The sequence below is a fragment of the Haemaphysalis longicornis genome, unplaced genomic scaffold, assembly GCF_048455015.1.
Source record: "Haemaphysalis longicornis isolate Haplotype H1 unplaced genomic scaffold, Haemaphysalis longicornis Haplotype H1 scaffold_14, whole genome shotgun sequence".
NCBI lineage: Eukaryota > Metazoa > Arthropoda > Arachnida > Ixodida > Ixodidae > Haemaphysalis > Haemaphysalis longicornis.
In genome coordinates this window covers 52,577,721-52,593,232 of record NW_027526245.1, presented here as the reverse complement: position 1 = coordinate 52,593,232, position 15,512 = coordinate 52,577,721, and positions in this window count along the sequence as shown.

Genomic DNA, 15,512 nt, shown 5'->3' with positions numbered 1-15,512 from the left:
CACAAGCTAAACAAACCTGGGTGCATAGAAACGTCATATGGCACCCGATTAACGTCCTCAAACGGCAAGAAGCGAAAGATGTAGGGGGTGATGTGAATGTCCTTTTTTTAGTGTCCGTTGCAAAACGTCCCAGAGGAACACCGCGTCACGGCACAGCACAAAACAGCGGTGAATAGTTTCTGGTTGGTTGCACAAGCGGCAATTGTCTGACCAAGGGATCGACATCCCTTTGTCTCGCAGCCATGTTTTAACTGCAACCGTTTGCGAATGAAGCTTAAAGAAAAACGTTTTGGAATTTCGCGGCACGCCCATACGCTTGACACAGTGTAAAACATTATTAGTATGGTCCCGCAAGTATGGCTGGCGATAAAGAGGCACGGAGAATAGATTATGAATTAAAGTGTTCGTCATAGCCTTCCTTGAAAGGATAAACAAACCCGCGCAGTAAAAAAATGAAAAGTACCCACAACTTCTTTTAGAAAACCCCATGGCGGCTTTTGGTTCACCTAACCCGTAGAAACAAGGAGAAACGGTAAATGGTAACTTATGCGCTCTTGAATTACAGTGCGTAAAAATGGATGCTCCGCCAACTTGTAGAAGCAAAACCGAGACACAAGTTGGTGCACGAACAAATGCATTAACCCAACACCACCAGACCGTAAAGGAAGAAATAAATTATCCCTGCGAATTGGCTCCCATCGAGATCTCCACACGAAGGTAGCAAATTCTATGTGTAGAGCCTGGACTTTCGCCCGCGCACAGTGCAGTACCTGAAGCACATAAACAAGCTTTGCTACCAAGAAGACATTGCAGACTTGCGCACTGGCAAATACAGAAAGTTCTCGCCCCATTCATGCCTGCGAGGCACGCTTGACATGAGTGAGTGCTGAAGACCAGTGTGGTCCTGAGTTCCTTATTTGGTCCAAAGGCACGCCAAGGCACTCAAGCGGTGTGTTGTCCCAATTAAACGAGGAAGCAGGGAGACAGGTAGTGTACCCAACAAGCACAGCGGCGCGTCTACATGGGTCTCATTTGAAGTTCACGATATAGATACAAAGGATAGGCAGGAATAATGTAAGACGGCCTCCAGCAGGCCGCCAACGTAGTTCGGGCATTTGCAAAAGGCTGCGGACTAACCTGCACCCCGCAAAATCCGACCTCTTACTCGTGAAAAAGAGGCGACGTGACACAGCCATGGACATACAGATATCACTGGATGGACATAGTATCCTTCCTTCTTCAGCGCTTCAGATATTGGGCATGACCGATCAAGAAAATGGCAAAAACAACCCGCTAATTCAAAAGCCTAGAAGCAAGCACAGCGCAAATAATTGGGATGCCCCGAAGGACTGTGAATCAGAGCCACGTCATGAAAGAGAAAGACATGGTTCGATTAGTCCAAGCGTTCATTGTTACTCGAATCACATATGTCGCCTCTTACACCATCATTGAGGAGCGCGAACAGCAGAAGACACACAATTATTGAAAGCGTACAAGTCCTAGCTTCGCTCACGAGTTAGGCGACTGCAAGCGCTTGGACTACATAACAATCTAGAAGAACTGACTTAAGAACACGGCTAGCCATTACCCCCCTGGACGCCACGTGCTTCAACACTTAGGCTGCACACTTCCACAAACCATCTAAAAGACGTCGGGCATCCCACTGGACATTCGGTCAATGCTGCGAGTACCCCCACTTCCACGGAACATGAATCCTGAACACCATGAAGGGAGAAAACAAGCCAGAGCCCAAGCCCCCTCGCCCCCCCAAAGACTATACTGAAAATCTACCACCACGGCGTACACGAATACAGCAGGCTTCGCACGGGCGAACACCAAAACGGCAGCTATCGCAGCCCCCACTGCCCTCATCGCAAGCATGAGTCTAAAGCAGTGCGTAAACTCCAAGCGTAAGAGACAGCGATTGCACTAGCCATTGCGCAGACTCAAGCAAGTACCATCATCACTTACTCCCATGTAGCTTGTCGTACGCACATGGTGGGAATAATTTCCAGACAAGCAATGCAGGTTTTATCCCAGAAACACCCTAATACAAAGCAATCAATAATTTGGGCGCCTTCCCATTTGTTACTCCGCGGCAATCAAGCAGCCGGTGCGCTCACGCGAGGTTTATAAAACCGGGCACCGTTGGAGTATGATGACCGGGCAGATACCCTCTCAATACTTTCCGCGACACAACGCAACCTTACAAGCTATACCGATGCACTTAACTACCAGGAGCTGACTCGCTGTGCAAAAAGAAGAAGTGACCTTTCGCCGTCTGCAAAAAAATACGTTCCCACACCCCAAGAGACTACATGCCATTCACCCTTCACCCTATAGCCTCTGTGCTGTTGCTGCGCCCAACGCGCTACTCTATATCATATGATCTGGGAGGGCCGGAATAACCCAGACTTTAAACCAATTTCCTGTCTCTACGAAGAGTGGGAGAGTGAACTTGCCAGCTCTGGCCCGAATAGGCAGTTATGGCGTACCAAAAGGGCGAAGACGGCGGGTAGCTGCCAATAGAGTCCTGGACTAAGGACTTTGGCGACGTACCAGCTCTTCAGTCGAATAACCTTGTTCCTCGTCCTCGACCTCCTCGTGTGAAATGGAAACCGCATAATTTATAACGGCGTTTAGGCAGTTGGGATTATCAGCAAACTGAACAGCGCTCGGAGAGGGGGAGGGCAGATGAGGGCGCTCCTTAACGTCGACGCATGAAACAAGACAGAGGAAGGCAGTGAAAGAGCTGACGTCATAGCCGCACGTGCCGCCCTCCTCTAACACTTCCCACGACGATCCTCTCCGCTTTCTTTCTGCCGTCATTGCTGCGTTCGGTACATCGCATGGGCAAGAGTTGTAAATGCCGTTCACAGCTTTGCAGTCAACTACCTTCACAGCGTGGTTTGTAGCCAATTTTCCGGAGTCCTCAATGCGTCTTATAACGTCGGCTTTGTGGTTCCTTGGTAAGTGACTCGATACAACCACCAAAAGATTGTTTTGACGTTGAGTACTTACCGGTAGGAAATTGGAGTTTCCGACAATTCCAGTAGTGGGAATGGACAAAATCTTGACATTCTGAGGAAGTGAAAGGAATAGAATTGCTGAACGTTGCAATTCCTCGGAATGGAATTGCAATAGAAAAGGGCTGCTCATTCCGCAACACTGCTCTTTTCTACGCAGCCTTGTGTGTAGGCACAGGGAGAGCTTTTTTGTTGGCGTAGCAGGCGCTAAGAAGTCGCCTGCGCGGTGGCGCCTAGTTCAAATCCGTGGCTAAATCTACTTGGGTACGCACTAACGGGATTCATTAAGATGTGCTTTATGGAGACTTGGCCGAACAAAATGATGCACTTCGAATCATCCATAAATTATAAATATTGAAGTTTAAATTTAAGAGGTTCCACGGTGCGTGAGATATTTGCTGGCGTCCGCGTACCGCGCCCGCGGTGCCCTAAAGCGACTGGCCGTGAGGCGCCGTGGGGAGCTCCAGTTCATGCGCCCATCACGTCCTCGGCACTTAAAGCTGCTGGAATCTAAATGGCCTGCTGGCGAAACGGCGCGTCTCCACTGTTCAAACTCGAAATGTATGCTGGCTTGAATACGTGAGGAAAGGCAACAACTTGTGGCGGCTATAAAAGACGACAAGCGTTGCGAGCACTATGCCAAGGAACGAAAAGTCGAAGAACTCGTGGGAATCAAGCACCTGGTTGGCGGAGGTCAGCTTGCTGCTATGAAAATCGTTGAGCAAGCACAGATAAAGACTACGACGTCCTACGTCACTGCTCTCCTTTCTACAAAATAGCTGATGTGAAACCTAAGCGCAGCAGCAATTGCAGCATTCTCGATGGCAGAGCATAGATGCTGCATCTAAGGAAGTGATCGCGTCAGCAGCAAACACATGACTGCGCACGCTACGCTGTGGATTTTTCTCGTAATACGTACACGTTGGAGCGGATGCCTCGTTCCGCGTCGTCATACCGCCCTCCCTCTCACACTTTCACCACACCTTCCTCCGGCGGTTTCTTGTGCGCTCGATCTCGTCTGTTTTTGCAGCTGTCTTCGTTCACTTGGTTACAACGACGCTGACGCCGACGGGCGGCGCGAAACCATCGGAGCCGGTGCTTAAAGGAGCCATGAAGAGAAAACACAAGTTTGGTTCATTCAAAAGATTGTCTCGTTACAATTATACTGACACCACTTTTAACGTAAACTTCGCTCAAATAAGCTACATAATTAAGAAAAACGGGAATGGTCATGCGACCCACCAGCTCATTTCCTGCAACAGAACCTATGATGTCACATGAGCTAAGCTCTGCGATTGGCGGAGGCTGGCAGAAGCAGACGCAAATTAGGTAGAACTTACAAACTAGACGAACGAGCGATTTGCGCTTAAATTTAGGGCACATTCTTTACAAAGCAATAAGAATGATGGGACAAACAGTGGAAATTACGAAGCACATGTAAACATAGAAGTACTGATGCGTTCTGCTGTTCGTACTGCGCACAGCATGCTTGGTTTCGCTGCACAGCACTACGGGGCTTGGGGTTGTCTCAGACGACACTGGCCGAGTGACGCAAGCAACGGTGTCTTACGTGACCCCATTTGTCGAGCGAGCACTGTTTCAGGGAACGAATATTTTCTCCCAGAACACAAACAGGCCAGGTTTAAATGCGGGCAAAAACAAACCAAACGCTTGCCACGGTATGGTGGCACCATCTAGGTTACGGAACGTAAAGAAACGCGGGAACAAACCAACACCGCTGTACAGGGTGGAGAAAACCTTTGAACGGTCCCGTGCCGCCGCAATTGGGCCAACGGGCTCAACGCGTTATTCTTTTCGTTTCCCACGAGACCTAGCAACGCGAAACAGACAATATGATTCAAACTTCTTCAGTAAACCGCGTTGCGGCGATAATTTTAGCGCGGTTTTGACACAATGACTTGCTTCGGCGGCGAGCGAGCAACCGAAAATAGCGGCGGCAGCGTATACGTGTCTCTACCCTGTACGGCGGATGCGTGAATGAAGGAATTCTAGGCTGCAGAGCGGTCGGTTCCTGTGATGTCATTTGGGACCACGAAAACGCACTATTGAGCGGGAAAATCAAAAGTTTAACCTAAATTGTTTAATTTCTCAGTGAATAAAGCACCGTTTGTATCCTGACAAGCGCTGGGGGCAGTATAAAACACGAAATCTTTCGAATAAAACCAACTTGCATTTTCTCTTCATCGCTCCTTTAAGTGCTGCGCGCTAAAGCTACAACAGCGCCAAGCACAGTTCCACTTTGAAAATACCACACAAGTGCAATCCAACCGAATTATGTCACGATCAAACATTCGGTTTAGGTGGATTCATAGCCATGAGTGGCATTAGCAAATATTTTTACTTAGTGTTAAATTATCGTGTGATGGCACCCGAATTTTCAGCACTACGCATTAACACGGCAGAGCCTCGGCCGTTGTGGTGTAGAAAGAAAGGGGGAGAGAGAGGGAATGCATTTAACCCTTTGTATGGCAGGATATGTTTTTTTAAAAAAAACTAGAAAAAGGTTGTCTTATTTTACTAACCAAGCCAACAGAAGTAGTTTGCAAGAAATTTCAAGGCTGAACAATGAGTACTTTATTAAAAAAAACTGGGACGCATTCGTCCCACTGAAGCTAAATTGAAATTCAAAAAGTGGGACGCATTTGTCCCAATGCTCCTTGAGGGCTCCTGGGTTACATTCAGCCGGCATGAAAAGGTCCAAAACACGTTGAACAAAGGGGCACATTGCACACAGAACACAGGAGGTTGGTGCGGGCTTCTTTCTTGGCAGTCGAGCACCAACGACACCGCCTCCTTTTTGCAATCTTCTGAGGGTGATGTCCAGCTCCCAGAAATCTGACTTCATCAGCAACCCCTACCATTTTCTGGCCATGTTTGGCACCTTTTTTGTTGACTCGATAAGGGCGATTGCTGGACCCTTTGAATGTTTGGCCGTTTATCAGCTGGCGACCGAGGACGAGCCGGAACCAAAGGTAGCTCATTTCACTGACTGCTTTTATTTGAAGAAAAGCATTTACTATTGCTGCGTCCAGCAGAAAGTAAAAAATTCGGTACCACGACTTCTTAGATCGTCCATCCACCGGGTATGCGTTCCTTCTTTGGTCAAACTTGTCGACTCCACCCATCCAGGTATTGTAGTCGGAGACTGCTTTTGGGCACTGGACGGATATGGATGAGCCATTGGAAAGCTTTCGAACAACGTCCTCAGTGTCACTGGGGTGATGAAAGTTGGACAGCACGTGTACGTTTTTCGTGTCCCGCCACTGATAAGCTGTGATGCTCCCTTTCGCCCGCCAGATATACTCTCCCTTCTGTAGCTTGTTATCCCGTTTGATTTCTTCAGGTAAGTCCTTGCGGTTTGGGCGAACCGTTCCTGCGGCCAAAATGTTCTTTTCTTTCAAGGCCTCCATTAGGCGTGTGGACGTGAAAAAGTTATCGAAATATAGCTGCGTGCCAGCCTCTACTCCGTCAATGAGGGAGAGCACAACATGCTCGCCGAGACCTACGTTCGCAGGTCGGTCTGCACCTTTGCCTTCGTACACCTGAAATTCAATCAGGTAACCTGTCTGGGAGTCGGCTCTGCACCACACCTTGTATCCCCGCTTGATAGGTTTCATGGGAAGGTACTGCTTCAGTGAGGACCGGCCTTTGAATCGTATCATACTCTCATCAATGGCTTGGTGCGCTGATGGAGTGTATTGTCTCTTGAAACTTTCATTCAGTGCAAGGATGAGAGGACGCACTCTTGCCAATCTGTCGTACCCGTCTTCACCTTTCTTTTTTTCCTTGGTTAGGTCGGTGAGGTGCAAACAGTTCATAATGGCTTGAAAACGACGGAACGACATGACCTTTGATATTTCAGGACAATTGAAAAAAGTGTCACTGCTCCAGTACAGGTACATTTGATGCCTAGGGTTTGTGCTCATCAGCAGAAGTATGCCGAAGTATGCACGGAGTTCATCAATTGTAAGCTCTTTCCAAAGTTGTCGGCCTTTCTGTTTGGCAAAGCGGTTTGTCTCAGTCACCAGTGTCTGCATGATACCTTCGTCAAAATAAAGAGCAAAAGCTTCACACGGCGTCGTCGGGAGGTTTGCACTGTATTGTGGGTCCCAAATTTTCGGAACACGAATGACGGCATCCGGTTCACTGCTATTCCATGCCCCAACCTCCTCCTCTTCGACTTCTGCTTCGTCGCAAATTCTAGGCACTTTCTTCTGCTTCCTTCTCTTTCTTGCATAGGTAGCCTTTCGCTTTTGTGATTTGCTCGTTGATGCCGCCGCTTCGGCTTCACTGGTTTCCTCATCTGAATCGGGCGGAGCGAGCTCGGGTACGAAGTCTTCATCCGTATCTCTGTCGGAATCACTCGACGTAGGGTCGTCAGGAAGGCTAAAATATAATTCCAGCGCTTCCTCTCGCGTCAGCAATCGTTTACCTGCGTTTTTATGAGCAAACAGAAAACAAAAGAGTCGGCGAAATGTTTCACTGCACATCGAATGCAGGCAGTGGTGGCACAAGGCTTAGCCCCTCGTCATGCAGTTTTTGCCCTGGCACCATTCGAAAACGCTTTTAGAAGTAAGTATTGCTTCTATTGTTGAAAACACCCGATTATTACAAGCTGGAACTACTTCTTTCAAAGCACAGAAAAGGGTACACTCACTTGTCATCTTGAATTATTCCTTTCCGGAGACTCACAATGCGGAAATTTGTGCCGCCGGTGAAACGGGAAACACAATTTTCAAAATAATGTACACCTAACGCCACCTATTGTACAGCTTCTGAACCAGACTCAACGGAAGTGTAAAAACCTCAATGTAGATGGCAGCACAGAAAAAATGGGCTTGATGCGTCCCATTGCCTCTCACGAGCAATTTTGTGGGGAACAAAAAATGGGACAGATATTTCCCGTTGCCCTACAAGGGGTTAATTGTAAAAGACGTGGATACCCGAGTTTTTCCGCCTACGTTGCTACGCCATATGAGAAATGTATTTATTACAAAGTAAATAATAAAAAAAACTAGGGTTCTCGGCACAAAGTTTTGAACACATTGACACAGTTTGGCAACAAAGTTAGTGGTAACAACTCGTCTAAACCAATACTTCGCCAGAACACCAAAAGAACTTTGGTAGCCCACACGCAATGGGGTAGGCCCGGATGAGGACCCAAAACTGCCCTCAGTTCAACACCTACGTGATGCGGCAAATCACGGTTTAGAGGTTATGTCTTAGATAACATATACCGGTGTGATTGTGGCGGTGGTATAAAAATGGCGCATATCCACATAGGCGGAGTGTCCAAAAGGATGGTGTTTGTTTTGTTGACGGAAGCCAATTAGATGATGGGGTTCAAGTACGCTTCTGGCCTCCTTTATTTGTTCGACACCTTCAATTTAAATTGCAATTCATGGCTTAGGTTCGTTTTCGATGCGTCCAATGATTCTTTTGTGTTCTTTAGTTTTTTTTTAAGTTACGTTATATTTATCAGAACGATGCAGTGCAAGACGCGGCCTACATTTTTGCGAAACGACCGTGGACGCCGCTATAGTGGAGTGTTTACAGTACCTTGGGGCGGCACTGTAGACAAACATTTTAAACTCGCACCTTTTATGGAAAGTAGTAGAAAATCCCCCTGTTATTTGCTCGGGATATCAAGGTAAGAGAGCGAAGAAGAAGGACAGAGGCTCACCAGGAAGACTACCATTGTTTTGTTCTGTAGCGGCGGCGAACGTTCACATCAGGCGGGTGATGAATTCGGCCCAAAAAAGCAGCGAAGAGGAGTTCGAAGATGAACCTCCAGTTGAAGCTCAGAAATCAGAAGCGTCACTGGCGAAGCACGGTTACACAGTTGGCAAGACTCTCGGGTCGGGATCATACTCGACTGTTAAGTAAGCAATGCACTTTTACTGTCAAACTATGTATTCTTGCGCAGATCTTGTTTTTTCAAGGGCTGCGAATGTGTCAAAATGCGGTTAAGATTGTTTCTTAACCTCTCGGGGGATACTACGGCAGTAGTGACATTGGGGCTCACCAGGGGTTTTAACAGCCATGTGATATGCTTCAAAGAGTGGTTTGAAAGTTTTGAAATGGCCGCCGACCAGAGGTTCAAAACACTCATGCTGTAGTTTGGAAAGTTTTTCTTTTTACTGCTGCCATTCTGTCTTTGGCAGTCCTCTCTGATATTATGAACGTAGTACAGATTTTACTATCAATATTTTGAGAAACTCTACAAGTAAAGAGTGCGATATTTTTTTCTAACTCGCTAAGTCACAAAAAAGGCCCATTCCTAAAATTAACCGGTACCAAGCTTATATAAGATCTTCCGCAGCCCCAGGCAACGTTACTCAAATATCTTTGGTGGCTTTGAGAGCTACTGAAGACACTTTCATTTTAGCAGATGAAGTGTTAGTGTCGTTTTCGCGGCGATGTTCTGCTACCGTTGTCGGCTTTCTGAATCAAAAAAGTTAAAACGCACTCAATATTCGCTTCCGTCTCCCTATGTTCGCGAAGAGTTGGTGATACAGCATTGTGCCTTTTTGGTGACAAAGAAAGGAATAAGCTTTTACGGCATGAGTATGGGGACGACTCGGCTCTGCTTCTAACGGCTAATGCGTTGATGAATCTACAGTCTTCAATTCCCAAGTTTGTTCGCAGCGTTTTTCCGACGGAAGAAAAGGTGGTGACTTCCCAAATTCAGAAGAAAGGAGGAATAGCCGTATTCAAAATTGTATAACCCCACAAACATTTGCGGGGTAATCTGTGACGTTGCAATGAAGTGAGGCTGAGCTTTGATGGACACTGACGTGATGAAATTTTATGTTATTACTTTGTTTTATTTTAGGTTTTGTACTGAGCCACATGGTTTCACAATCGCTAGGCCACTCAACTCTACAGTTATAGACAAACGAAAATTTGAACAAGAACAGGTATAACTGAAAAAGTCTGCTCGTTGAGGGCAAATAGTTGCTCGCTTTTGGTATATTTGGAATGCGACGTTTCCCAACATCGTTTTTGTAACTAAGCCATGCGCCATTCTGAATTGAATGAACGGAAATCGAGCTATTTGGTGCTCTGGTTTATATTATTTGTGTTCACCTTTTACTTTTCTATGACTGTACATGCGTAACCTTGCGAACCGAACTAGAACCAAACTTGTGGGCATATACGAAATCTAGAAGAACTGCGAGTTGGGCTTGTTGGTATAGGTTCATAATAGGAAACAGCGCAAAAAACAAAACTTGGACAAGAAAGACAACGGGACGAAGCGGTACTAGCAACTGAAACGTTTAATCGTCAAAACACACAAATATATACACACAATCTAAGCCACCGCCAACACAAAGGTACAGTACAATTTACAATCTTGTACAGTCACGGTTAACAACCACCAAAAACACCGTAAGCGGGCAACAAGAGAGATAATGGAAGCATTTTGCATCAAAAAAGAGGAAAAAACATGTGTCAACCAACCTTCTGTTTTGCTATCAGATGCCGAGTTTGCTTTCTTGGATAAGGGCTGGTAAAGTGTACCGTGCATCTTTCGGAGTATGAACACGTGCGGTTTGGGTGTATGCAGTGTTTTTCGTGGTTGTTCCCCGTGACTGTACAAGATTGTAGATTGTACTGTACCTTTGTGTTGGCGGTAGCTTAGATTTGTGTATATATTTCTGTGTTTTGACGATTAAACGTTTCAGTTGCTAGTAGCGCTTCGTGCCGTTGTCTTTCTTGTCCAAGTTTTGTTTTTGCGCTGTTTCCCATTATGAACCTATACGAAATCTTACACGGTTAATAAGTGAACGGCCCTATTTGTTGCCTACACAGACCAATGAGTTAACGCGCCTGGAAAAGGGAAAAATAAGAGATGGTAGAGTTCCTGTATATGCTCCCTACGGGAGCATATACAGGAACTCTAAGAGATGGTGTACGTCCAACATCGTGTACTCCTACAGGAATTGCTATATAAGTACCCAAATTGGTGAGTTTGCAAAATACGAACAGCACATTATGCACACTGTGTCAACGGTGAATCGGAAAGTGTCACTTTGCACGCACGAGATTCCTTAAATTATGCGTAGAAACACGGTAACTCAAAGGCAATTAGGTAGCACGCGGGGGGAGAGGGCATTATGGATGTAATTACTTCGCCGAAAACTAAATCCTAACAATATAGGGGAGGACATATGTGTGGTGTTTCGAAACACCCCAAAAGAATACAGGTCAACCCTCTTTAAAATGTATTGTGTAGAAATACAGTGAATTGAAGTAATAGCGTCGGAAAACCAGTGAATGAGAAAACAAACACAGCGGCAGTGGAGTCGACAGCGCCTGTGCGGACATGTTTGTGACGGTACCCGCATAAATTACGCTTATTGGCTACTTGAGAACCAGGTTGGGCTTGTTGGTACATAGATAAAATGGTTGCAGCGCAGAAACGACGACGTCGTTTCTGCGCTGCAACCATTTTAATTATTGGCTACGTTCACTTATTGGATATCTGAAGTGGCCGTGCCGTTCGCTAAGATTTTGCTTCGAAGAAAATTTGATTTCTTGTGAAATACAGGAAAATTCATTTCTGCAGCTAAACCATAACGCTAGTGTAATGTAGTCGCAAATAGAGGACGTAATCATTGATAGCTTTTACATCACGTACGGAAACTGCCGAAACTGCTGGCTTTTTAACACCAAGTGCACGTTACAGTCATGCGCTTGCTATTTAAATTGCTCAACAACAATAAAAATATCCAGGAGTACTCAGACTAGGAAGCCCCATGTACGAATTAAAATGCGATTTGAGTTGGTAGCCTGCTCAGAATCCCTCTGCACTTTACTTCCCAGGTTCTCCTGTCTAATGCTCAGATTTGGCACCGCCACTTGGAGGCTGAAGGGAAAAATAAAATAAAATAAAATAAGAAGAAAGGAAATAAAGTCTTCCTACGAGCTTTGAAGGCAAAAGCCTGGCGATGTAACATCTGCTTTACAACGGCATCCTATTTCCCTCGCTTTCTTCGCGCTCGCTTTTTGGTTTGTTTTGGTGCAGAGTTCTTCTACATCATCACCGTCATCATCATCAACATGATCGTAATAAACAGCCTATGTAGGTCGCCTGCATGACGAAAGCATCTCCCATTGACGTCTACCCGCTCCTATCCTGCGCTGCCTGAGTCCATTCTGTGCCTCTGAATTTTCTCATTTCGTCTGTACACCATGTTATTGGCCTTCCCTCTTTTGTAGTCTCCTCTCTCGGTATCCATTACATTGGCAAGCTACTCGTACTCACGTGGTGTAACGTTAATGTGCTATGTGGCAGACTATGCAAGAACTTTAAAGGCGTAAGCCTAACTTGTGCTTTCTGCAAAAGAAACCCGTCGATATTCTAAATGCTGTTCTGTCATGAAAATGGCCGACGATGTAAACAGAGAATAAAAACTCCAAGTTTGATACCATGGCATTGGAAAGCGGACCTGCACCACAGCAACCCAGTGCTCTACCAGCTGTGCTGTTGTCGCCGTTGTTCTTTTTCTCTTAATGGGGCATGCCCACTTTGATATTAAAAAGTAAGCGGAAGCTTTAAGGGCATAATGTGCTGGCTTCACAAAATTCACGAGAATATGCATTGGAAACGTAACATTTGTTGAATACTGCGTGCCGCGTAACACCTAAACGCGGTGGATCATGAGTATAGACAATGGGGCGAGCCGTTGAGACCCCTCCCGATGATTCCCTAATTCTGGGAATTTATGATGATTGTCTGGGCAGGAGAGAAGCAGAGCTACTTCTTTTACAACTTCCTCTCCCACGCTACAGCGACTGAGCAGAGTCCGCAGCCAAAATTGTTTAGCCCGTGGAGAGTTTCTTTCAAGTCCATGCAAGCCAAAAGAGTTCTGCATCTCGAGCCTTCCATCTCCACCGATGGTACCGATATCTTGGCGTTAGTGGACCCACGAACTGAGCCACGGCGGCCCCTAGATGCAGACCTGTGAGCAGGGTAGTTGAGCTCATTTTGTCGGTCTTGATTGCAAGTATTGCTTGTTGTTTCTGCCTCACGTTATTTTCCTTAATGGAAGCCGGCTGCACGTTGAACATATTAAAAGCAGGCTTGTTGCACAGCACAGGATGCGTGCCCTGGGGTATAACTCAGCTCTGTGCCTTAGCTCGTGGCTTCCTGTACGCCGTTTTGCTGAAAACGGTTGGCGCTCACGGATATGCTTCCTTTCGGCAACCTTTCGTTTGCGGCGCCGATTCTCTTCGGAGTAGGGGTGAATTGCGATTGAAACCAGCTTCCAGCGCCTTGGCCTTCGGACGTTTTCTCGTGGCAGTTTTTGCTTGCACACCTTCTTGCGTTCTCTTGGGCTTGCTCTCATCGAGGAGATGTCGGAGTAATTGCCATGTGCGGCTTTTGTGCATGTGGCCATCGGCCGCCTGGCAAATGGCGTGCCATAGTTGGCGGCAGAGGGGTGCACTGTGAGCCTCCATCTCGCGGTTGAGCAGCGCCAGGCGTTCGCGGAGGCTTCGGTTGTGCCTTTGGCGTTTCCATTTTTTTAGGGTTTAACGCGCCGACGCAACACAGGCGATGAGGCTCGCCGTAGTGGAGGGCTCCGGATTAATTTTGACCACCTGGGGATCTTTCTCGTGCGCCGAAATCTCGTACACACGGGCGTTTTTGCTTTTCGCCTCCATCACAAAAGCGGCCGCCGCAGCCGGGAATCGAACCGGCGACCTCGTCCTCAGCAGCGCAACGCCTTAGCCACTGAGCCACCGCGGCGGGTATTTGGCGTTTCCAGCGGGCTCGTATAGATGCTCCGGCTTCTGTGAGATGAGCGAGGCGGCTGTCGGCGAGCGGGGCGTCTGCGTCGATGGGGATCAGTGCAGGGGCCTCGTGAGTGGCAGAATGCAGAACGAGTGTCCAGTCGTCTATGTCCTTTATGGTAGGCGGAAGGCTGGCATCGCGGTGGCGGCGATATTGCTGCCAGTCCGTGAGTTGTTGGGCTCTCGGGGTTGGTAGGCGATCCTTCAGGGGAACAAGGACTTTGAAGATGCAGTGATCGCTACCGAGCGTTTCCCCAGTGTTCCGCCATGTGGCTCTTGTGCGCTCCTTGGGGGCTTTGTAGAAAATAAGGTCGGTGTTAGTATCGTGTTGGACGGACGTCCCATGCCGGGTGTGGATGGCCGGGTCGTTGAGGGGTTGGTATCCCGCCTCCGTCGTTTCGTCAAAGAGGCTGTGGTCTTTTGCTGTGGTCAATTTGCATGGCATTGCAAGTATTAAACTTCCGGCTGTTTTTGTGCGCCTTACGTCTTTCAAACGCCAGAATTTCCCTATTTAAGCAAGATTCTCATTTCGGATAGTCGCGTATTTACAGCACTAAGCGAAGTGTGCGTCGAAAATTAACTCTAAACATAGGATTCAGTAGCAGTTACGTGTTTACTCTTCCGCATTAAAAAAGGTGGCGTTTGCTTTGCGAGGACAGTGCATTTCCGACCAGACAACTTATAGACTTCGCTACTATTGTATTCTGCTTAGCCAGCCTAATTAACCCAAAGTGGTCCTCAACAGGTTGGGGCCTGCTGGTGAGGTACCACGTATCGCGGCGTATGAACTCAAGCAGTTCTCAGTCACACCAGGATAAATTGAAGGATGCCTGCTTTTAGCGTATTGTTCCAGCCGCGTCTCTTCTGTAATCTGCTCCTTGAAATGAAGGCAAGTGAGGGAGATGCCTGTGCTGCCCTTTGAGATGCGGGAAATGCGTTGAAAGTTGTCAGCTTCAGAAGCTGTAAGAGCGTTCTCGAAATTGCTGTCTCACGTCCTCTTTGAAACCGTACAACGTGCATGGATACAAGCGCAACGGTAGGTTGAGCTTGGTTTGAGAGTCTACGTTGGGTATCATTAGGTGGGCTGCGATGCCAAGGAGTTTTTTAAAGTGAAATGTCAGACCATTTTGTAATTCGTGGGAGTCCTGTGGCATATCTGTTTGCGCCTTGAACACTACGCGTATTTGGAGCAACAGTTGGCATCGGCGTGGGCAAGGCTCTAACGCGTATCCCGTCTCACGATGCTGAATTCAGGGTTCTTGAATGCATCATTCCCCGAAAAATATCCAGAAACGTTGCTACTGTTTTTCGCGTAGGAGACAACGCCTCTGTGGCATCTATGACACCCTGTCAATTCTATGCCCTGCGGCGCTAGTTTGGATTTAGGCAAATACCTAGTACATAACTGCCACGGGTCCTCCCACTTTTGGGCGAGTTTCCTTAAGACAACGTGGGAACCTTCTGATTTCGTAAAGCGCGTTGTTTACAAGTTAGTATAGTGGGAAGTGGTGCCCGATGTAAGCGAAGAATAAGCTCCTGTTATGCGCGAGAAAGGCTATGCAATGTATTTACACCAGATACTTTGAAAATGTGCTTCCAAATACGTTGTACTAACCAGTTCATAGAGAATAACTGATATGTGGAATCACCCTGTTCATCTGGTCA